Source organism: Felis catus, chromosome D4 (assembly GCF_018350175.1).
Source record: "Felis catus isolate Fca126 chromosome D4, F.catus_Fca126_mat1.0, whole genome shotgun sequence".
Taxonomy (NCBI): domain Eukaryota; kingdom Metazoa; phylum Chordata; class Mammalia; order Carnivora; family Felidae; genus Felis; species Felis catus.
In genome coordinates, this window is record NC_058380.1 from 52,145,908 (window position 1) to 52,170,424 (window position 24,517).

The 24,517-nt window shown below is 34.9% G+C and overlaps 1 pseudogene; it reads left to right on the forward strand.

The window, feature by feature from the left end:
- The first annotated feature begins 2,198 nt into the window (after window positions 1–2,198).
- Window positions 2,199–2,847, forward strand: LOC101095050 (annotated as a pseudogene).
- Window positions 2,848–24,517: the final 21,670 nt, after the last annotated feature.

Here is a 24,517-nt window from a genome sequence, read left to right on the forward strand (position 1 = left end):
TATATATGTTTATGTATGTATATAAAATTAAGAAAAGGGTATGTGTGCATATATATATATATGCGCATATGTTTATAAATATGGTGGAAATAAACACAAGGAAAGTTTTATTTGCTAAGAAAAATTCAATATTAGAAATAAATCAATATTAAATTCAAAATTAAATACATCAGAGTAGTTATCTGCCTTACACTTGTTGAGTACCTATTATGTGCTAAGTATTTGGGGATATAAAGATAACAGGGCGCGTTTCATTGCTCTTCGTTTAAGGCAAGAGAAGGCAAACTAAGGTCACAGGACAAATTCAACCAGCCATTTTTGTCTTATGAACTAAAAATCATTTCACAATTTTAAATGGCAAAAAAAAATAAAGAATATTTTGTAACATACACAAATTGCATGAAATTCATATTTAAGTGTCAATAAATAATGTTTTATTGGAACACAACCACACTCATCATTTATGTATTGTCTATGGCTGCCTTCAAGTTATAAAGGCACAGTTCGGGAGTTGCAACAGAGACTGTATGTCCAACATACTCTAAAATATTTACTATCTCGTCCTTAAAAGAAAACAGCTGCCAGTCCTTGTTCTAAAATGGAGAACAGAGACAGAAATAATTTGTGGTTAATCTCATTGGCTTTAATTTTTACTATTGAGAGCCTTTCTAAAACCCATTAGTCTGAGTTTTCTCCTAGTACACCAAAAACAACCCTTTGACAAGTTGAACACTACAGTGCCCTGGCCACCTTTGACTATTTGAGGTTTCCATATTTTAAATTTGAATAGCCTATTCTCAGTACCAGAAAGGCCTGTAACTATGAAAACAACTATTCAGAAAACACCCAAAGACTATAATGGCTACATTTTATATTTTGGATTGTCACAATAATTTTCCTTTAAAAATAAATCCTTAATTTTTTTGTTTAAAAAAAAACTTAGAAGATAGCCATTCAAGTTACTATTAATCAACTATTCCATGAAAGATAAAGAACATTTTAGAGTGCAAGTAGCTTTATATTCTAACAAAGATGCATTCACAAATCTGGGGAACAACTTGACAGTCTTAAAAAAGATCTTATTTGATAGATATATACATTTTAATCTATATGTAAGTTCTTTTCAATCAACAATGAGGCAACAGATTAAATATTATCATAAACATCTATTGAAATTCTCATCTACTGATACAAGGTTGAAGCTCACACTTAATATGTGCACCTTTCGATAAAATTATATTTTAGGGGTGCCTGGGTGGCTCAGTCAGTTGTTCATTTGACTCTTGGTCTCAGCTCAGGTTATGATTTCACAGTTTGTGGGTTTGATACCCTCATCAGGCTCTGCGCTCATGGTGCAGAGCCAGCTTGGTATTCTCTCTCCCTTCATTTGCCCCTCCCCTGCTTGAGCTCTATTTCTCTCTTTCAAAATAAATAAATAAACATTAAAAAATTATATTTTATATAAAATACAACAAATTCAAACTAACTCATAAAAAGTATCTTAGTGACATTAATTTCCATAATTAATTATCCTTCTTCTGGCTCCTTTTTCTCAACCAATTTATTCATTTAGTATCAAAATTTCATTCTGTTATAATATACAATGCATCTATCAGCAATATTCCAGCAAACTTCTTGAAAAGCCTGAGGAGTAGAGAAGGCATTTCCATAGATTTACAAGCATGAGGCAAAGATGTATCAGATTTCATCATTTTGTATATTTGTTTTTCATTAAACATATATAAACATGTTCTTGATTTTTTATTACTTTCAAACTACATTGTGATACTCATAAAAATTCATAATCTGAAATGTTTCTTAAAACTAGCCCAAGATACCTGAAATTGTATCTTCATTTTCAGAAAGTGTATTCCCAATTTTAAACAATATTCATAATTGTAATTTAGGATGGCTTAATTCTGAAAAGGCAATTGCAGAATTCAGGCTATTCACTCATTGCATTCAATTTTAACAGTATCAATAATAAAATAAAGTCAAAGGCACATACAAAAATTCTGAACCACGTAATCAAAAAGTTAATTCATAATTGCCTGTTAGAAAAGATTATTATTCTTCTGAGTATTATCAATGGCTTCTAAAATCCTATACTCTTAAAGTGATTAATGGGAGCCCCAGGGAGAAGCTGAGGTCATCATTCAATTTGAAATATTTAAAGTAAATACAAAACGGTTTCACCAATGGAGACAATTAAGTGTGTTGTTGTGGGCGATGGTGCCGTTGGTGAAACATGTCTCCTGATAGCCTACACAACAAATAAATTTCCATCGAAGTATGTACCGATTGTTTTTGGCAACTATGCAGTCACAGTTATGATTGGTGGAGAGCCATATACTCTTGGACTTTTTGATACTGCAGGGCAAGAGGATTATGACAGACTACGACCGCTGAGTTATCCACAAACCTGTATTTCTAGTCTGTTTTTCAGTGGTCTCTCCGTCCTCATTTGAAAATGTGAAGGAGAAGTGGGTGCCTGAGGTAACTCACCACTGTCCACAGACTCCTTTCTTGCTTGTTGGGACCTGAACTGATCTCCGAGATGACCCCTCTACGATTGAGAAACTTGCCAAGAACAAAGAGAAGCCTGTCACTCCAGACACTGCTGAAAAGCTACCCCGTGGCCCGAAGGTGGTCAAATATGTGGAATGTTCTGCACTCACACAGAAAGGCGTAACGGATGTTTGTGACAAAGCAATATTGGCTGCCCTGGAGCTTCCAGTGCTGAAGAAGACCCGAGGTGTGTGCTGCTATGAACATCCCCAGAGCCCTTTCCGCACAGCTGGTGTCAGCATCGTACTAAAAGCAATGTTAAATCAAACTAAAGATTGAAAATTAAAATTCGTTTTTGCAATAATGACAAATGCCCTGCAACTACCCACATGCACTAGTGTGAGACAAGGCCCATAGGTATGGTCCCCTTCCTCCTCTCAGTACTGGTTAATTTCAGTAATTGTGTCAGAAAAATGATTAGTATTAGTTTTTGTTTTGTTGTTACAATTTGTTTTTTGTTTTATTTTGTTTTGTTTTGTTTTTTGTCGAAAAGCAAGGCATGCTTGTGATGACTCTGTAACAGACTAACTTGAGTTGTTGAGGCTGCTTCCAGGGCTCCATCCACTCTGGAGAATAATCTGGGACACTTAAGCGTTTGATTTTGTTTTTGTTTTTTTGTTTTGTTTTTATTTATCTTTCTTTTTTGGGGGAGGAACTGTGTGGGGGATTTGTTTTTATTTAGTCATGTTTTTTAAAGTCAGTAACCATTGGACAGCCCTTAAGGGAGGAGGATGGACTGATTGCACATTCCATTTCCTAGAACTAGTTTAGAACATTTGTTCCCCACCTGGTGCTCTTAGGAAGGAGTTAGTAAATGCCTCATTTAATAACATACTCCTTTTTGAAAGCTGCCTTTTCCCTCCACACTTGAGTAGGTCCAGTACTTGATGAAATCATGAAAGCAGGTGGAACCTATCTCGCCCCTCGTCTTTTCTAGGATGCACTCCATATGTGACTGTGACTTCCAAGGAAATTTGTTTGCCATTTGCTTATTTTTTTTGAAGTTAATTTCTAACTTCTTTTACTGATAAATGAAGAAAAGTATTGCACCTTTTTAAATACACCAAATGGATTGAGTAGATAATTAAACATTTTTTCCCCATCAAAAAAAAAAAGCGATTAATGGGAAAAACCATGAACCAAACTGTAACTGTCTTCCTAGACAGAATAATAAAGGATATCTCAGATTTACCTGCCATAATACTCAATTTTATAAATATTCTTTGATCATTATTTCATGAAGAAAGGTATGATTTGTCAAAATACATCTAAGATACCTATGGATATACTGGTGTAGGAAGAATACATTTTGGAATAACATAACTTAGAAATTTCTTAAAATCTCTGCTCAAATTCTATTTTATTTTTCTTTGGAATTCTTCCTCTTCAAAGGCTTAAATCCAGAAAAAGATCCATCCCGTTAAGAGCTTCATTTCTATTGTTTTATTTCCAATGCAATTAAATATCAGCCACATTGACATCATCTCTTAAGAAGAATTAGCAAAGGAGTAAATTGAAACTCCTGGTGTTTTAAGTGGGAGAAGGAGCACTACAGTTGTAGTCACAGGAGGGACAAAGGCCATAAAAGGTAATGAGTTAGAGGAGGGTGCCCAGAAGCAAGAAACGGAGCCAAAATGGCACTCTAGTGTTGGCCAAGGAGACAGCTTCTACTGTTACAGTCTTATTCAGGCAGTGGTGATAGTACCTGTCCTCCATGCCACATAAACTTGAAACAATATTCCTCAAAAGAACTGTATGCTAGGTATATACTGCACTAAGTACATTTTAGTTACAAAATAACATAGTATTATTGCCCCCCATTATACAAATGATAAAAATGAGGCCCAGAAATACTCAGAAACTTGCCCTGTGATCACACAATGTAAGGAGCCGCATTGGGATTCTAATCCCAGCAACCTAAATTTAGCATGGCAGGTAAGGATATGGACTCTGCATTGGGTTTGAATCTTGACTTAGCCACTTGTTTGTGACCTTGGCCAAGTTTCTTAACCTTTCTGTGACTGTTCCTTTAAGAGTAAAATGAGAATAATAATAGGTAACATTCATAAGTGTTCTGAGTAACACTTGACACTTAGTAAGTGCAATATAAATACTGGATTATTATTTTAAGAGAGAGTAAAGGAAGCAAATACGAGACTCTGTATTTAGCTTATGTTCTTAATGACTACTGCCACTCTCACCCTACTTTGGATGTTGATCCACCTGCCAATGTCTGATGTTACCACATATTCAAAGTATTTATTGCCGTGTGCTACTTTGAAATATGAAAGTATTGCAAACAGGCCAACAAATTGTTTCAAATAGTTTTACCTAATTGTTTTTTTTAAGTAGTTATCAAATGTGCACATATATATGCTGGTACTATTTGGGTTAAAAAATTATAATAAATGGGAAAAAAAGAGGTGAAATTAGAGTTGCACTGGTAGCAAATTGACTCTACATGGTTATATTAATCTATGCTTAAAGAAAAATATAGACATCATGAAGGAACATTTACCCTACTTTATCTTTATATATATACATTTTTTAATGTTCATTATTTTTGAGAGAGAGCAGAGCATGAGTGGGGGAGGGGGAGAGGGAGAGGACACACAGAATCTGAAATAGGCTCCAGTCTCCAGGCTGTGAGCTGTCAGCACAGAGCCCAAAGCAGGGCTTGAACTCATGAGCTGTGAGATCATGACCTGAGCTGAAGTAGGATGCTAAATGACTGAGCCACCCAGGTGCCCCATACCCTACTTTAAATCTATGCCCTTAAATTGTTTTGTGTGTTCTGCCTTGCAAGGTATTACTTGATCAGAATATGCCCTGTAGTTACATAGCTAATTATCTCAATACAGCATAGAACAATGAGATCTGGTACAACCTAAAATATGGTATCACAGATCAAGGAAATCAGTTGTGGAAGCAATATTATCTGTAGCTAATTCATTAAACATTTAACCAGTATTTAATGCTTGTTGCACTAAATTAAAAACAATAAAGACATTCTGAATTGAACCTGTGAAACCAAGTTGAAAGACATTACAATTTTAGTAATACCTTAGTTATTTTAGGTATACCTTAGTCTTTTAGTTATACCTTAGCAAAATACAACATGAAGTATAAAAATGGAAACAGAATATAAATTAATAGAAAAAACTGTGAAAAAGTTTTCACGGTTTTTCTTGAGTAAGGCTTATGAAAGGAAAGGAAAATTCAGGTGTTGACATGCCATCAAAAACAAAATGTATGGGGAAACATATCAACCTGTCATAGCATACTTACTTCTAAAAAACAGTGCTAACCTAGCCTTATGAAGCCTAGACAGAAAACTACGTAACAGAAGACAAACGGCTACTATCATATCTCAAAGAATGGGAACTAAGAGTTAAGGCAGACTCCATGTTGGAAAGGCATCTAAAATCTGAAAATCCCAATCATCCTTTTTTATGGGATAGAATTCTCTTTCATAGGAGAGAATTAAGTTTGCAAGGAACAGAGGGATCACATGTGAGGAATCCTTTAGTATTCCCTGCCTCCTCAGCAATATTTAGAAAGTAGGGAAGGAAAGATAAAGATTGGAAAAGGATTAGCAGTTAGAAAATGGAGAGAAAAACCATGAGGCAGGAAGAACAGAGCAAGTATTCCATAGGCAGAGTGGTTTTCATTTAGATGGGGCTGAAGGGATTGAAATTAAAGCCACCAAATGAAAATCTGAACTGATTTCTCACTTGTTTAGAAAATGAAGGTTAGCATCTGGAGTGGCATGAGTAACCACACCGGTAATAAAAATCGTATATTTCATGTTTATAAATTAGAAAATGAAATTCTTAAGTCTGAAAAGGTTCTTAACAAATGTCTCTGCCCATTGACTTGGATAAACTTTGACTGTGTAACTGTCATTGACACGAATTATTAGTCAGCTTCAAAACTGTTCACTGAACGTGGTATTTTCCCCAATATCCTAAGCATCAGTCCTCAAAATTTGGTTCACTACTGTACATTTGGATATAGGTACACTATGTGCCAATTAAGTTGCTTGTCAAGTCAGAATTACAATTAACCTTTCATTAAATTTATAGCAGTCTTCTACTTTGAAAGTTATCGAGTCACAGAGATCAAAGTAGACATATGGCTTCTGTGATCCAGACTGACAAAGGGCAATTTGTTACATTATCCTGAACAATGCTCCATTGACCACCTACCTCACAATTCCCTATGATATCTAGAAAGATCTTCAAATTCCTAGTTCCAGGCTGGGCTTCTTAAATTATGATTAAAAGGCCTACAAAACTGCACTAAATGCTTTATAGTCATTATTTCATTGAATCATTATATCACACCTATCAAATAGGAAGCACTACCCTAAACCTCATTTTACAGATGACTCTGTTTACAAAATTATACAGCCAGGGTTCAGTCCAGATTCCAGAGTTGGATTCCACAATCCAACTACTAAACCACTGCATTATTCTGTCTTTACTGATTAATTCTGGTATAGACACAGGACCATCTGTTTTGACAACATAAAAATGCAATGATAGATGTGTTAGACAAGCATCACAGGGATTCTTTCTTGCCTTTTATCATTCCTTCCTACTCTTGGAATATTAAAAATAAAGCCAAGGACAAATGGTGGGCAGTGGGGGGAGGGGGAGGATCTTTACTTAGTTCTCTCCTGAATTAATCACCTAATATGCATAAACAAAAAGCAAGTAATGAGAACTCATAGATCAAAGGGGAAAATACCTGATAAAAGAAATATGGCTTCTCTATATAATAGTTTGGTTTTTTTACTGATTCCTATTAAGTACAGAAAATTGCAGAAATTAAAATATTTATATCTAAAATACCCTTCATATCAGATATTACAAACATGAAACACTGATAGATTATTTTTCTATACTAGTTTACCTAAAGTTGGTAAAAATGATGTGTTCTATTCTGAAGAGGAGAAGCCTATGGAAAATGCTTCCAAAATAATGATCACACATTAATTTGGTTACATTGAAATCCTTGACTGCTTCAATGCGTATAGGTCTTGTCCAGAACATATAAACACTAGCAAAGAAGCAAAGTATGCCTATCAAAATATAAGATAATGTGGATCTATCATCAAAGATCCCTGTATCCTAGTAAATACAAAAAGGAGAATTCAAAGTAACAGAAGATAAAGAGAAAAGAAGCATGTACTGAATAATTCAACTATGAGTAATAATTATATTGTATGCTTACATATTTTATATAAAAAAAGAAAAGCCAGAGTTTATTAAGTTCTTTCTGTGTTGCAAGCATTACAGTAACCGCCACAAACATTACCACATTTTCCCCTCACAAAAATTTTCTGAAATATGTATAAACAGTCACAACTTACAGAAGAATAACTAAGAAATTCTGATAGGTTAAGTAGCTTGCCCCGAGTCATGCTGTTTTAAACTGCCATGGCTGGCATGGAAATCCAGCTTTATGGACTCAAAATTTTATACTGCAAAGTAAAAATGGCTTCAAATTATTCTAACCAGTGATTGTGTCAGATTAGTTTGAAAGGAGTTGTACCAGATTTGACATAAACGCCCAGGTACAAATGATACACTGGCTGAAAGTCACCTGTGAACATCATTTCCATCACTTTCCTGGACTGCAGTCAGAGGATTAGCAAGATCCTGACATTCTCATCCCAAACAGCCATCTGCCTTCAGATACCTGCAGCACACTGGCTCTAGGAGAATTCTTAGTTATATTAACTCACCATAAGAAGCCTCAGGGCAAATATTATGATAAGCATTTTACCTGGTACCTTGGCGCTTTATTTTAATCTCTAGGAACTTTATCAACTTTACTCTGGGACAGTCTTTACTCTGGGAACGTGTTCCTTACACTCTTGCCGAATTCAAGTAGGAAAGAACATTCAGTAATTTGATTTGAATCCTCTACTGTAACATAGTTGCATAATTACATAATTAATTACAATTAATAATGAACTTTTGTTTCTTAAACATATTTTTGAAGAAAAGATTTAGATGATCCAACTCATGTTAAAGGGATTGTTCAAAAATAAAATCCAGATTATGCAGCTACACAGTGATTGGAATTTTAAAAGAAAAATGCAAAACACGGTTAGCATCCTATCCTTATTTATTTTCATGGGGAAAAATCAGGCAATGAAGTGCTGTGATAATCAGCTAATCAAAGGAGAACAAGAACACTTTGGTTCTGTGTTCCCATTAAGACATGTGACTATCCTGATTGATTGTTTTGAGTAGAGAGAAGGGGAAACCTTTCTTAATGGTTGATTGCATTATATACTATTCTGACCTCCTACCTGTGCAGTTTTCCATTTTGGAGGTTAGAAGTAGAACAGAATACAATCAAGTCATTAGGATAGTCTTGCCCTTCACTGTCTGTTCAAATCAATCACTTTAGAGAATGAGATTGCAGTAAATACAGAACTGTGACATCTTTCATGAATTGATACAGAATGTGATCCTTAGCTACACATAAACTCCTTTAGATCTCATATCCAGCATGCCTTGCTAGAGCGTCCTTCTCTGACCTTCTTGACGAAGTCAAATCCCACTTTCAAGAGCACATCTCTCAATTGTAAACCTACCGAAACTTAAATTTATCATTTATTTATGTGATTATTTAATTAGTGTCTGATTCTCTCATTAAATTATAGGTTCCTTGAGAACTACCAAATGTCCTCAATTCCAGAGTAACTGCCACATAAGAAGCACTCAATGTATGCAGTTAAGTGAATGAAGGAGTGAATGACTAAAAGCAGTAACTCAGTAGAAAGAACTTGAGAAAAAGTTCAACTACACAGGTTTGTTTTGTGTTTTTTTACTGTTTTTTTAAGGTTTTATTTTTAAGTCATCTCTACACTCAATGTGGGGCTTGAGCTCATGACCCCTGAGATCAAGAGTCTGATGCTCTACTGACTGAGCCAGCCAGGAGCCCCTTTTTTACTGTTTAATTAGCAATTCACTCACCAAATTATTTTTAAACCTATGTCACAGGCACTCTTTTTCATACAAAGTGCACTGTGATAACATTTCAATTGAATGTGAGAATTGGTTCTTAAATTAACCTATTTTATCATTATCATACATGCAGGATTCAAAATTAATATTTGGCAGCTTGGTTCACTGATTTTCAAAAAATTCATCTCATCGTATAGTCTCTCAGTTGTAGAAAGTCACTATCTTATTAAATAGCTCAACAGGAAGCAGCTAAATGTCCTATGACAGGTAGGAAAGACATAAATTAAACCACTGGCAATATCTAGATAGTTGCTTTCTCGAGAAACACAGAACTGATAAAAAAAATATTAGCAGCTATCATCAACTAGTTGTTTCCCATGTATCAGAGCCTAAGATAATACATATGCTTATTTATTCCTCACAAAAATCATTTAAAATGGATATCACCCTCCTCTAACATTTTTTAAAGAAGAAATCAAAGACAAGGGGGTACAAAGTTTGAGGGTCCAAATGAATAAAGGAATGAATGACGAAGTAAATGAAACAGAACTTCTAACAATTTTGACCTGAATAAAGGATAACCTCAAGGAACAGCTAGAAAATGTGATTTTATTCTCAGAGCTCTGTGAAGCCAAATATTACTGTGACACTAATATTTAGAGCTAATGTTAATCTAGTACTTACTATGTTCCAAGTATTTTATATATACAATCTCCTACTTAAGTTTATAAGATAAATATGGTATAAGTACTGTTACGTAAAAGCTTGTTCTCAATTTGTCAACAAAGAAATTAAGACGCAGAGGGTAAGTAGCTTGCCCAATTACCATGCATCTGTTCAATGACTGAACCTAGATTTGGATCCAGTTCTAAGTCCATGACTTGAGCACTTAGGCTCTGCACTACATATTCCTGTAAAAAATTCCAACTTCTGCGGTTACAATTTCTGTCTCACTATAGCCAAGCACATGTAATGCTCCTGAATCAATACTGGTGCTTTTTGGTTTGTTTCTCTGGAGCACAAAGAGGTAACACAGAAAAAGGGGTAGGAGAAAATGCTAGACCCATTTCATCTCACCTCCTTGCTGTTCAATTAGACCAGGAGAAGAACAACAAAACAATAAAGCTGTCAAAAACAGTACAATTTAGGGCATGTCAAGTTCTGAACTTCTATAATCAGAGGATGTATCTGTTGATATTTATCTTATTGAACATCTGTGAGGAACTCCTCTAAGGAACACAGGAGTTAACTAAGAATGAATATTTAATGGAGTAAAACATGTATTTTCTTTAATTACTGATCTTAAAAAATTCTAGGAGCTACAGCCTTAAATTTTATAATAGAGTCAAATTTTTTAAGAAACATGTTATTCTTTACCAAAGCTTTTATTTTCTTTTCTTCAAAGTTTTGACTAATGCAAATCATGTGGTACTGACAAAAAAAAAAAAAAAAAGACACTGCAAATCTGAGTATCCACCCTAGTTCTGGCATTATGAGCTGGACCATGGTATGGCTTTTCATTTCTCTGGCCCTCAACTCCCCCCTCAATAACATGAGGGGATAAAGCAAGTTAACATTCTCTATAAGAATGTTTCTGAAACATCTATGATTACTAGATGCTCTTCTGGAAAACTGAGAGCAGAAGGTTAAATAAGTTGGTTAATAAGTATCAAGAGCAAAAATCTCTATCATATCACATAGATTTGAATCCCTACTGCACTGCTTCCACAGTAATGTGGGTAAGTTAACTTAGCTAAAACTCAGCTTCTCATCTATGAAACAGAAGTTATGAGGCTCACCTTGAAAGGCTGCTTTAAGGATCAAAGGGAAAAATTACACACAGTTCTTCAAATTGATGTCTGGCACACATTAATCCCTTAATAAATGGAGCTATTGATGTTAGTTTACTTACAGTTTCTCGTGAATACATAGTTGGAGAAGTAGATGCTCAGAGAAGCTAAATAACTTTCCCATGAGTACACAATTAGGAAGCAATGAAACTGGAAGGTAAATTCAGCTCTATAAGATTTTAAAATCTGTGTGCACTTTCCCTAGACCACATTGTTTCCCCAGGATACAGCTGCGTCACTCAGATCCTGTTCTTCCAGTTGTCTTCTCTCTTCACCTTTCAATATTCTGATCCTGTCTCTAATCAGACAGTAAGTTGTTCAAGTGTCTTCTGCTTATAATCCATTTTTCCATAATGCCCAGTACAGGGTTTGGCTAGGTTAAGATGCTAAGGAAAGAGGAAAATAGGCCTTCTTCCTCTAAAGGAAAAGAAGGCAACAATATCTGGGTTTATATTACAGCTCTGGCACTTTCTATTTATGGGATCTTGGGCATGTTGTCTTCTCAGTAAAACAATTTCCTCATTTGAAAATGGAGACAATAAGTATGCGCACCACCTAAAGTTTAAATGTATCGGTAAATGAGGTAAGTTATGTGCTTCTCCATATCAAACACTCAACAAATGAAAGCCCTTCAAAACATATCATTAATATTTGCATTTATTTTTTACTCTTTGTGCTTATTTTTTTCCTTTATACAGTGAGTGGCCTATCTCAAAGGGTTGCTATGTGAATTAAATGAGAAAATGTGTCCTTAGAGGAGTGTTATCTCATAGAAAGATCAAATAATGTATCATTTTTATTAATTACATAATAAGTACAATACAGCTTCCAAGATCACAAAGCATGAACCACACCTAGAAACTTCTTGGTCCATCTTCCCATGTCCCATACTTCTCTAAGGTTCTGTCTACAAGCCAATACACAGCCTCCTGCTCATGGCAAAACCTAGATGGTCACTTCCTCTAACAGGAAACATGCAAACAGTGACCACAGCCTTACTCTAAAGAGGCAAATCTTAGTATACTGGAAAAGCATGGCTATTGGAGACATTCATGAACCAAAGGGCCTTTCCTTATACTCTAGATACCACCTTACAATGGTTAGTTACCACAGCAAGTGTTCAATGGCACTACTTTGATCATTGAACTAAAAAGGTGGTAGGAAATATAACCTATCAGCTAGGTAAAAATAAGAACAATACAAATGAAGATTATTGGCAAATGCATTATACTATTAGACATAAATCAAAATACGATCCTAAGTCACTCTACAAATCCACAGTCTTTGCACTTAAAATGGATGCAGATGTGATTATTTGAAGAGTTATATCAGAACTTGCAATGGTGACAACATAAGAAAAAGACCCATGAAATTCAGAAAAAGTTTTTTCACATAGCTAAATTCCAACTAAATATTTCCATCAAGTCTCTTAACATATGTCTTTCAGTTAAACTCAGCTGACTTAAATTCTGAAACATGAGCTCCTGATAGGATTGCAAATATTTTTGCTAAAATGCATTCTGCTCTGCGTATGCTAATTATCACAGTCCAAGGAAATAGATCCACGGCTTTGACTATCAATATCTTCTTTATTGGAAGGGAACTGATATGCCCCTGAAACTTTCATCCCCTTCATTTTTGAGCAGACTAAAAATATAAACTTTTCTTAAAGCAATTAAAATCGGTAGGATTTTGACTATAGGCATAAAACAGCATTAAACTCATTATGCTTATACTATAGTCTACTTTATTTATATTCATTATAGTAATACATCTCTAAGGACAGAGCGCAGTAGTTTTGGTTGAACAATAATACACTCTTTTGTCAAGTAAATGATCACAGGCTTTCAAATATTTCACAGTAATTCCAACAGCTATAAAGTAGTAATAGTATTTTTAACACTCTTCCAAACTGCTTATAGATCTGCATATAAGTAATGATGAAATCTTAAGGGCCAGAGTAAGGAACTAATGCTTACAAAGATCAATTTTAATATTATAGGATATTTTTTTATAATTTTTTTTCAACGTTTTATTTATTTTTGGGACAGAGAGAGACAGAGCATGAACGGGGGAGGGGCAGAGAGAGAGGGAGACACAGAATCGGAAACAGGCTCCAGGCTCTGAGCCATCAGCCCAGAGCCCGACGCGGGGCTCGAACTCACGGACCGCGAGATCGTGACCTGGCTGAAGTCGGACGCTTAACCGACTGCGCCACCCAGGCGCCCCTATAGGATATTTTTTAAAGTTACTTCAACCAAATAAACTACAAAGTCTACATATTCTCATTTTCCCTGTGCTTTATTTATTTTTCTAATTTTGTAGGCCTTAGGCATAATGCCTGGTACATAATTAGAATTCAGCAAATATTTGTTTGATGAGTTTGTGAATGAATGACAGGGGGTTTTTGTTGTGGTTGTTTTTATTTTTATCTGCTTGGTCTCCTGTTGTGTGTATATGCAATGCAGTTCCATGAATGCCAAACACTATCTGATGCTTCCTACAGTGCATGGAACTGCACATTTAACCTCTATGACAAGACAGGATTTTCTGTTTTGTTGGCTGCTATATTCTCATGCCTAGATCAGTTTCTGGCATATACTAGGCACTCAATATATATTTGTTGAATAAAAACTGAATGATACATACAATTCTAATGTTCCCTTCATAATAGAACAAAGTAACAAAACCCACTGTTCATTTTTATCCTCCAAGAATATATAGAGTTATAACTTAATTACAAATTTAGATTTAAAGAATGTGAAAATACAGGGGAATCTACAGGTGCATATATATTTGAGGGCCTTTAATGTGTCAGACACTGTGGTTAATGCAGAGACGGATTCTGCTCCCACAGCCCTGCTAATGTACTTCTAGCTTACCATTCGTCACAATGTATTGTAATGAGTTTCGTCAATCCTCATACACATCATGCTCTTTCATCCTGTATGCCTTGTCATCACATGAAATTCCATCTGTCTTTCAGATCCATTATTTCACTGCCCACCTCCATGTGGAACAAAGTACTGCACAACACTGCTCCCCTCTGAAATATTCCTTCCTCATACTCCCTTCTTCACTAGCCACACAGAACCTCCTTTCCAAATCCCCTGGGCAACTGTCACATGTTCCTCAATATACGCCCATGTCTGTTTTCTACCAGCTCTCTGCTTCTTAAGACACTTTCCTTGTTTGTTTTTTGTATCTCAAGGGACTAACATATTTCTAGGCACAGATGAAGTCCCAAAATGCTACAAACTGAAGTAACAACAATTAACTTAGCAACATATTTTCTTATAAGCTGAGGCTTTAAATAGTATCATATAGTACACATTTCTTATTAATTTTGCTCATAAAGAAACCAAATTTGATTATGATTTATTCAATCAACCCAAAATGACAACACAGAAATTCCAGGAGCAGAAAGTAATGAGCAATGATCAGATATGCAATCTAATACAAAGTAAGGATTGAGTAGATTTGTTAGATATTTGTCTCTGGTATAATTACTTAATGTGATCAGATTATAAATTCACTAAGGCAAAACAATACCAACACTTTCTATTAAAATATTACAGGACACACACACACACACACACACACACACACACACACACACACCACACCACACCACACCAGGAGTCATGTACTGCCTGATGCTTGTTTTTCAGTAATTAAGATCTTGAGATAATTTTCCACAAGAAATGTCAGCTAATAGTAATTTCTACAGTTATTTTTTTTCTCTCAGATAAAAATACATGAAACACAAATTCTTTTTATCCATCCCACTTAAGGTGCTCATGAAAATGTAATAAGAATTTCAGCTTTTCTATTTGTCCAGCCTTTTCATTGATAGCCACAATATTGGTTAAAATTTAGATTCTTCTTGAGAATTCAAGATTGCAGTTCCAAATCTGACACCTCTTGGGAAATTACCAAAGTATTATTGCAAGGGCAAAGTACAAGCTACAAATTAATGCTCTATTTTTGACAGCTGACATAGTTCTTCATTTTATTTATTTTATATTTCTCAGTTATGCCAATGGACCCCTATGGAAACACTTACTCTTTAGATGTAGAAACATTATTTTTAAATGAAACACTGTAAGTAGTGGGAAAAGGAAGAATTCCATACAAATAGGGTTATTTTTAAAGTGGCTGTTTTTGCTAAACATACACAAGGGTAGACAAAGATTCCACTTTATTTAAACTTAAGGGCTAGATGAGAGTGAAACAGCTCTCTGCCAGCACCAGTTACCAAAATTCTACAGAGAGCTGTGTAAGGTATTGCAAATCTAGATCTACAAATCTGGGCCACCTGAGAAATGAAGCCTCCTCTGCAGGGTAGAAAGTGAATAGTCTTCTGTGCTCTCAATCACCAGGTAATTTACAGACATCATCTACCTTGGTCACAGGACAATCCAAGCACCTACTGGCTTCTCCAAATCACATGAGGGTATCTATAGCAACTAAGTAATTTGGACTGTCAATTCCACATCTGACCCATTAACCTGCTCTGGGTATAAGTAACCACTCAGGCTCTAACCTGAATTTCCATAGGTCCCCAAGCCTCCAGACACAAGAAAAGTAAACAAAAGGCATATTATATTTTTGTTTTGGATTCTATTTTCCATTATTAAAAAGTACAAAGTTTTCTTGACTAATAAGCAGTCAGGTCTCAGTCTTCCACCCTCCATTTAGAAAACTGCAAAAAAAGTACAAAAGTGCTAATAAATATATATGGTCCCAAACAGATTCCCCAGTTATTTATGTGGTGGCTCTCCCTGAGTTGTGTCCTATATAAGAAAGCAGTAAACGTAAGTAAATGTTTCCCTGAGTTATGTGAGCCTTTTAGCAAATTATCGAACCCCAGGAAAGGACAACCTCTGCATGATGACTGGTTTGTAAGTACAGGTGACAATTTGCACTTGTGATTGGCATCTGAAGTGGGGCAGTCTTGTGGGACTGAGCCCTTAAACTATGGGTTTTGATGCTACTTTCAGGTAGATAATGTTAGAATTCAGTTACATTTGTAGGACACCCTGTAGATATCTGTTAAAAAATGGAGAATTGCTGGATGTGGGAAAAACCTCCAAACATCTTGTGTTAAAAGTATGAAAGCTTTTCTTTAAAAAAAAAAAAAAACAACATACCAGATTCTGATAACTTACTATGAGAAAGTAACAAAATATCTCCCACTAATTTTTTTTTAATTTTTTTTAATGTTTTTTATTTTTGAGACAGAGAGAGACACAGCATGAATGGGGGAGGGTCAGAGAGAGAGGGAGACACAGAATCTGAAGTAGGTTCCAGGCTCTGAGCTGTCAGCACAGAGCCCGACGTGGGGCTCGAACCCACAGACCACAAGATCATGACCTGAGCCAAAGTCAGATGCTTAACCGACTGAGCCACCCAGGCGCCCCTCCCACTAATTTTCATAGTAATTCTAAGTTCAAAGATAACATTTTAACTATATAAAATATATAATTAAAATGTTTTACCTATTTCATTTTACCCTTTTTTGATGTGTCTACTAGACATTTTAAAATAACATGTGTATTTCACATTGTATTTCTATTTGATGGCACTGTTCTAGACCATTACCTTTTATATTATTTTAGGGATAGCTCTTTTTTGGATTCAAAGTACATATAGTAATTTATCATATAAGATTCATATTTTCATTAGTCAACTAAAAAAAAGTTATCTTTTGTCATTCAAGAGTCAGTGTTTACATAAGCTAAATACCAGACCAGTCAACATATGCCAAATGAATTTCAGAAATGTTTACAGCTTCATTATCACACTGTCATTCATAAGAAGTGCTTCTCTTTGTTTCTTACTCATTAATTTCACTATTCTAAAATGTGATTCCCTAAACTCCACAGTCATCCAAAACCCATTCTACTCTTTGATAAATGTGTACCGGGCAAGGGGCTAAAAGGAAAAAGAGAGTATTGAATTTTCATTGTCACAGGAGAATAACTGAAGATAATTCCAATAAGAATAGATTTTTGATTAAACTATAGCATTAGCCAATAGCATTTGTCAAAAGGAAAAAAGAATCGTGTTTACATATAAGTCAAAGTTTAAGCATATTCTGCCTGAAAGCTGAAAATTGATTAATTTGAAGGTCTCATTAATAATAGAAGAGAGAAGGAAAGGAAAGGAAAGGAAAGGAAAGGAAAGGAAAGGAAAGGAAAGGAAAGGAAAGGAAAGGAAAGGAAAAAGAAAAACACCTAAAATACAATGGATTCATCTTAACTCAAAGTTATTGTACCTGATAGATAACACGGTATTTAACATGTCCTCACTGAACAAATATTTTGAAAACAATAACTAATTCAAAGGGGCAGGCAATAAACATTCCCAAAAAAACTGTACAGTTGAGACTTCTGCAATAAATAAATTTATAAGGGCTGTGTGCTGTCTAAGGACCGGTAAATAATATTTGTTATACTATAAACACTGGGCCTGAAATGCCTTTATAGAAATCAAGGGATTCCATTTACTCCTCCCCATCCAGAAGTGGTTTCCAGACCCAGCTAGTTCTAAGTAATATTGATTCATTAGAAAAAGAGTTTTCAGCCATTCCATAGAAAAGTGGTCACTTTTCAATTTTCAATAGTGCCTTAACACCACTGAGAATTTGTGCAAAAGAGAGACATGTTGTGGTGATATAGAGCAGGTGTTTTGAAGTGGCTGGCAGTGATTAGTCCTTAGACATGGAATGATGCTGGGTTTCCTGTTTCATCAGTCACTGACCAGTCATGGCAATTCCTAGGCCAACAGCTCTCTTCAAAAGTCAAACGATGTTGACAACATGGTGTGGTTGTATTTTTATTTGTGTGATGAATATTTTAAGATAAGAAAGACAGCATGAAAATGTTAAAAAAAAAAAAAAAAGGAAGGATTTAGAAGGTAAGAGTTTGCTCTGCCATAGAATGACATTGGGCTAACCTCGTCCCTGAATCTGAATACAAATACTCCAAAGATAGAACTAGATAGTATTTACATTCTTTTAAACCTCCATTTCCTAAATAGAGGTTTGTGAACCTTCAGGAGATAATAACGCTGTGCCATAGAGTCCTTTCCATGAAAACACTTAATAAAATCTATTTGTATTATGATTTTTAATCAAAAGTAACATTTTATTTTCCCCTATAGATATAACATTCCAAGTGCATAGAAACCAGGATGAGTATATTCATGTCTTTCTTTTTCCTTCACCTGAATATTCGTAGATGCCTTGAGGGTTTTGATGATTATACTAATTATAATTGTTTATATTTTTCATAAACTTTAAAATCTAACTTCCAAAATTTATCCCACAAGTGACTACTACTTACAGGCAGGAAAGATAAGAAAAGCTGTCATAGAATTTTGATAAGTTAATGAGACGTATAATATAGTAATTCTACAAATTCCTAAGACAGCACCATTCCAAGGTTTCTCTAGCACATCAAATACCAATGTCTAAACATATATATTTAGTAAGAATTAGAGGTTTCTTTTTTCATTTATCATGTCAAAATCTACACATGTTCTACATGTATTATTATTCAGAGAGATTTTATAAACAGCATTATGAAGCCGTCTCCCCAATCTCATTGTTCATAAGCAAGCCAAGACACATTAAAATAAACAGTATGTTATTTCAGTGGAAAGTGAAAAAATAATTTAAAGTACTTTTGATGTTTTTGATGTTGTAAAATCTACTAAAATGCTATCTATATTTTAATATATCTTTATTCCTAAACCTAAATCAATATGCTATGTTTGAATTTTTCCTTGACAAATCATGCCCTTTCTCATTGAAGTCATTTAAAATAAATTAAAAAAAAATGGTGCAAGTAGGAAAAATTCACATTTTTACCAAAGTATTACTAAAGTATTAACTAAAATTTCATTAAAATAAATTTTATCACATAAGCTTTAATACTATGCCAAGTCAAATATTTTAAATAATTTTTAAATATATTAAAATAGCTGACAAGAATCACCTAGTAATACATGTTTAAAAACCGCACCAACACATGTACTTTCCCTGGAGATTATGATTCAATGAGAGGGGACTCAGAAATTTGTATTTTTCACAAGAATACTATGACAGCTATTCTGAGGAGGAATACAGCCTGTAAATATAGATCAGGGCAATGCTTTCACCTGTCACATGAGAATTATAATCATTAATGTACCAGAATGATTATGATGAGTCCATGTGAACTTATCCAAACTCCCAAGAAGGAAGAAGTACTATCTGAATAAAATACATGGATTCGTTTTATTTATATTTGAATTCTAGACCTAATGCAATGCTAGAACATCATAGATGAGTTATCATTGTTGAATGAATGAATGAATGAATGAATGAATGAATGGAAAAAAATCTAGGCTCTATCTATCTATTTAGATGCAGGGTATGAAATCCCATACTACAAAAGGCCAGTTGGATACTGATGAGTTATTTTTCAAACATTCATTCATTCATTCATTCATCAAAAAAAAAAGTGATTGAGCACCTAACTGTACAATGGTGGGGGGGGGTGGTATGGCAATGATCATGATTAACCATTGTCCCTGGATTGTCATCAAGTAGAATGATATCAAAATTCCCTTATACTATTATTTAACAAAATTATGAAAAATGGTAGGAAGCAGAATTACAGGATACTAATAAGGCATATAACAGGGTAATGATCTGCTACTGGGAAAGCTGAAGTAGTGAAACCTGAGCTGAGCTCTCAATAAAGAGGAGGATACATAAACTGAGTGAGGTTGTGGGAGTTTGGGGAGTGGACAACCTCTTGGCAGACGTAAGAGGATGTGGGATTCTTGAAGCACATACACAGAAAAAACAACAGTAAATTTAAAAGGTCACTGTGGACAGAGTGTCAGGAACTACTAAGCTAGTGAGTTGGCCAAAACTACATCATACAGGGACTTATCCATTAAACTGCTGACACTTTTTGTTACCTACCTTTGTTCATTTTTCACCAGGATCATGTCATCACCATGATCATATGTCCATTAAAAACAACATATGAGTTCTCTGTTTAGAAGAGATTATAGGGGGACAAGAGCAGTGAAAGACCAGGAAAAAGTAGTAGTCTGTAGTAGTCTAGGCAGAAGACAATGGTGTGTGTAATAAGGCCGTGGCAATGGGGATGGAAAGTGAAAGTGACAAGACTCAAGTTCATAAATAGGATTATTTCCCCTGAGCTTTCACCATTCTTATTAGTAGATGATGGTCATATTATTTCTTTCTTGTAATACTCTCTTTATGGTTCAAAGATGTCATAACTTTGGCAAGGTCATTTAATTTCTTAGGGATAAGAAACACACACATTTTATGGGATGAGAATGTTGACACTTGGAAAGAAGTAATAGAGCCTTTATATCACCTTTTGTGCAATTAATCAAAAGCACTAGTAGGTCTGACAGCAACAAAGCAGCAAAGAAACTACAACCTGTATTTCCAAAAATATATGAAGACTAGTTGGAGACCTAAGTGAAAATTCAGTACAGAATAAGTTTATCAAAAGGAACTCATAATTGGAATCACAGACATGCAAATTTAATTCCCACATTCAGAGAACTATTCAACCAAATTTTCAGGAGAATTAGCCTGAACTGCCTTGTCAGAATGGGATAAAGGTACACTTTGAGGTAACATGGCATATGTAAAGACCAGTAGCTTCCTACAAGTATTATGGGCCGATCCTTTGCTTTTAAAAAGATTTTTTGTTGTTGTTAAATCACTTTCACTAGTGTTTTATAATAGTCTTTATAAGTGATTTTTTGGAGATTATCCATCACACAGAGTGAATTATGCTTATATTGGTTAATAACACCTATAGCTTTAAAAGAAATAATATCTGTAACATTCTAGTTCTCTCCAGTAACAGAAAAAATGGAGACTGGCATACAAAGGAGAATACAGGAGTAATTTTTTTTTTCATTTGTCAAAGACTTTTATTCCTTCACAAAGAACATACTCATATGAATAAAGAGTTCTGAGTCTCATTAAATTCTAAGTTCCTCAAATGTACAAACTGTTATCTTCCTTTTCATGTCTACCTAAGCTAGCACATATCCTGGCTCAAGTTCAATTCTTTATCTCAAAGAACTATGTGTGTGTGTGTACGTGTGTGTGTATATCACATGTATGTGGATGTCTCTAAGAATATACACTAATTCCATGATACTATGCTAGCACCTAGGGGGGAACAGTGATTGCACCACTACCTTTTTAGTGTTTGGGTATCATGTGCCATTCTTACATAATGAAATAAATAGTGCTTTTTGAGCACAATATTTGGTATTGTAATATTGTTTTGGTATATTAAAATATACCAGGTAAGAAACATTATATCTACAGACACATAATGACATTTACATACTATATTAAAATTTTGAATCTAACAAAGGATGTTTAGAAAGCATCCTCTCCACTTCTATAATCTTCAAAGAGGAACAAATGCCAACTCAAAAAGCAGTACCTCTTCATTAAGAATCACTTTTTATTTGATTTAAGAACTCGCCATAGGGGCGTCTGGGGTGGCTTAGTCCCTTAAACGTCCAACTTTGGCTCAGGTCATGATCTCATGGTCTGTGAGTTTGAGCCCCGCGTTGGGCTCTGTTGCTGATAGCTCGGAGCCTGTAGCCTGCTCTGGATTCTGTCTCCATTTCTCTCTCCCTCTATTCCTCCCCTGCTCATGCTCTGTTCTGTCTCTCAAAAATCAATAAACATTAAAAAAATTTTAAAAAGAGGTTGCCATAAAAGCTGAATATGAACATGACAATAAGCCAAAATAAAATGTAACAGAATCTCCAAATATACTTGAGGAAACACAAGAATATTAAAGTGATCAGAAATGCAGTTTTTAATAGAACACAACATTGCTATAACCTCAGCTTATCATAATGGCTACTATAGTTCTACCTATAACACCCACCTCCTTCCCCCTAAAATGATTCTAAGTATCACTTCAAACAAGCGTTGGGAAAAAAAAAACAAGTGTTGGGACTATTTTTTAAACAATTACAGAAGAGGAAAATATTCAGAGTTACCTTGCAACCATCTTTTTACCACTTTCTGAACTTGTGTAGAGTTATAAAGTGCCTTTATAGCAGCTGGGAAATGTTACACAAAAATGTACTTGATTCCACAATGACGTTAGTCATGAAATATTTTATTAAGATTGCATTTTTGAAGAAACAGTTAAATAATACTTATTACGGGGGCACCTGGTGGTGGCTGAGTCAGTTGAGCATGGCTTTGGCTCAGGTCATGATCTCGGGGTTCGCTACCGTCAGCACAGATCCCACTTCAGATCCTCTGTCCCCCTCTCTCTCCACACCTCCCCTGCTTGTGCTCTCTCTCAAAAAGAAATAAAAAACATTAAAAATACTTATTATGAGTTTCAAAATTTCTTCATTTTAATAGTTTTAACTTATTAATGAGTGATAATTTATTTCACCTGCTACTGATCTACAATAATGATGTTCATTCCACATTTATCTTTCATAATTATACATTTTATTTGATATTTCATAATAGGTCTATAATCTTTCGGTTTTAAATGTATTGTCCATTTAATTTATTTTTTTTACTTTATATATTCAAAACACTTTTAATGAAACTACATCATTAACATATGGAATAAAAATCAAATGATTAATATTGTCTTTCTTCCTAGTATTAAAATCATTAGTAGGGAAGTTAGTAATTGAGACACAGGTTCTTGTCCTCAAAGATTTTCAAGTCTGCCTTTCCTAGTTAATATCCAGAAGTATAGCGATAGGGTATACTGAATATAGATCCACATATTATGTCAATTTTTTAATCACCAAATGGCCACAATAGAGACAATGCATATCAAAACTAAATTATAATAGATGCAGAAGAAGGAAAATGATGAAACAAGAATTGGATTCAGATCCCAGCTTCGAGTTTTACAAGCTGGATCTCATAAATAAGTCATATAACCTCTATGATATTTGTTGCTCTAATTTTAAATCTGGACAAGAGCATTTATTCTCCCAGTTATCAAGGTTTAACTGGCTTGTGCAGGTAAGGTGCTTAATATCATGACTGCAAACAGTTAGTACCCAATGAGAGTGAGTACTGCTTTGCAACCATAACACTAAACGACAGACACAACCGAAGAGCTAGGAGAATTACTTAAAATATGACATCTGAAATAAACACAGCTGGGTGAATAAAAGCAAAGACCTGAAATGGACACAGTGAATAATGGTTTCTTTTTAGGAGAGAAGAAATACTAAAGAGTGAGAATCTCCTGACATCAAAAATTCTTTTAGGTTAATCCCAAGCAGCTCTGCACTGCCAGTACAGAGCCTGATGTGGGGCTTGAACTCACAAACTGTGAGATCATGAACTGAGCTGAAGTCAAGAGTCAGATGCTTGGGGTGCCTGGGTGGTGCAGTCGGTTAAGCGTCCGACTTCAGCCAGGTCACGATCTCGCAGTCCGTGAGTTCGAGCCCCGCGTCAGGCTCTGGGCTGATGGCTCAGAGCCTGGAGCCTGTTTCCGATTCTGTCTCCCTCTCTCTCTGCCCCTCCCCCGTTCATGCTCTGTCTCTCTCTGTCCCAAAAATAAATAAAAATGTTGAAAAAAAAATTTTAAATAAAAGAGTCAGATGCTTAACCCTGGCGCCCTGTGACGTCAACATTTTTATCATACCTTTAAACTTTATATTCTGCAATTATGTTCTTTATTTGAAAACTCGTTCAGCCTTTTTTTTTGTTATAACATTGTGGATTAGTACTCTACATTTTTAAAATTCTGCCATGTAAATCCATAATTACTTACAGACCTGTTTTTAAAGGCTAATAATCTATGAAGGTCAAATTTCTATATAAAGATATTAAAACAATTTTCCTTAAGAGATAATTTCTAGTTTATGTAAGTAATACTAAAAGGTTTATAAAATATTGGTGTCAGAGGGGATGCCTTATATTGCATTTACATTTTACTTATTTTATAGGAAATTGGGGCCCCAAGAAGTGCTATGAATTCTCCTTAGGTACAGAAGCAGCAATAAAGCTGAGAACAGGGATCAGATCTTTTGAATACTATGCCCAAATAC